Genomic DNA, 1,997 nt, shown 5'->3' on the forward strand with positions numbered 1-1,997 from the left:
AAGAGGTTTAATTACAGCTACTTTAAAGTACTGTGGTACATAGCCTGTTGACAGAGATGGATTGATCATAACTAGTATAGAAGTGCTGACTAACGGTAAAACATCTTTAAGCAACCTAGTCGGGATGGGGTCTAAGAGGCAGGTTGACGGTTTAGATGAAGAAATTATTGACGTTAGTTGGTAAAGATTGAGGGAAGCAAAACAGTCTAAACATGTATCTGGTTCTACAGCTGTTTCTAAGGTTCCTGAGTTAAGAGATAAGTTGGTGCCAGTTGAGGGCAGGTCTTGGTGAATTTTATCATTAAATAAGCTCATGAAGTCGTAACTACTGAGAGCTATGGGAATACTTGGCTCAATAGAGCTGTGACTCTCTGTCAGCCTGGCTACAGTGTTGAAAAGAAACCTGGGGTTGTTCCTATTTTCCTCTATTAATGACGAGTAGTACGCTGCTCTGGCATTACGGAGGGCCTTCCTATAAGTTTTAAGACTATCTTGCCAAAGTAAACGAGAATTTTCCAGTTTGGTGGAACGCCAATTCCTCTCAAGTTTCCGCGATATTTGCTTTAATTTGCGAGTTTCAGTATTGTACCATTTTATTACTTATTTTATTACGTTTTTAGAGGGGCTACAGAGGTGAGTGTCATTCGCAGCGAGCCTGCAGCACTATCAACAAGATGATCGATTTGGGAGGGACTGAAATTAGCATAGGAGTCCTCTGTTACTTTGTGACTTGATAATGAATTTAGAGCTGATGGAATCGCATCCTTAAATTTAGCTACAGCACTGTCAGACAGACATCAAATTTTTGCCCAATGGCGTGTAGTTCAGCAATACAAACTCAAAAGTTATCAAACAGTGGTCAGATAAAGAGGGATTCTGTGGGAACACTATTAAATGTTCAATTTCAATACACATACACACTTTTTCGAGTAATCTTTTTAAACATTACAGTTAAATTACAGTTTGTGTCCTGCTATGAGGACAACAGCAGGCCACAAAGTTTATATTATAGCCTACTAGAGTATATTTTATTTTAACATGGAAAACAGACTGAGACCTGGATCTGTTTTTAGGCTGTGCCCTGTGTACACGTTATGATGCACAGTAGAGAATCTATAAAATGAATTAAAACATTCAAAACCAAGAAGTACAGTTCAGTACAATTGCATGACAACATATTGATTTTCCATGACATTTGTAAACTGGGTGAGTGACACCAGAGTGCATTACTTGAGTTTGGTGATAGCAGTCCTACAAGTCTGTGGAGACTTCTGTCGTCTCTAACGTAATCCATGTCTGTGATTAGGTATTTTGTTGGTCTTTGAATATAAACAAGACAGCATTTTGCTCACGCCTCATGTAGATATAGAATACAGTGATGCGTTCTGCAACTATCACAGTGATAAACTTAAGTGGCTTTAATGTGGAAGCTGAAGCATGCATATAGATCAATTCACCAGTCTAAGATCGACAAAAGAAGCCTATCTTGGATTTTAACTGTTTAACGCCTATCATGTAACCATACCCCTAGGTATTTAAATGCAGAGACCTGTTGGATTTTGTTGCCATCCAAGCTAGTAAGTACATGTGTTTCTAATTGACAGTCAAAAAAACATAACCATAGTTTTCTTAGCATGTTAAGACATGTGGTTAAAAGAACACTATTAGTATTGCACAAACTTGATGCTGGTAGAAATGGTGGAGTCTCTGTACTCTTTGTATTATTAAGTCTAGACCTCGCCTGCATAACAAAATGCAATGAGATAACTTCTGTTAAGAGTCAGTGCTATGTAAATAAAATGTCATTGAATAGCGTATGAATTTGTAACTGCTGACTCTAAGAATTTTGCCAGGCAAGGGAGCCTAGAGTTAGGTTGATAATCCAGGTCACAATCATCACCTCCCTTATGCAATGAATGCAGTATTTAGCTGAAGATACCTCATACGTGGAACTGTCAGGCTTCCGCTACTGAACAAAAGCTACAAATACAAAGCTG

The sequence above is a fragment of the Micropterus dolomieu genome, linkage group LG01 (genome assembly GCF_021292245.1).
Source record: "Micropterus dolomieu isolate WLL.071019.BEF.003 ecotype Adirondacks linkage group LG01, ASM2129224v1, whole genome shotgun sequence".
Lineage (NCBI taxonomy): Eukaryota > Metazoa > Chordata > Actinopteri > Centrarchiformes > Centrarchidae > Micropterus > Micropterus dolomieu.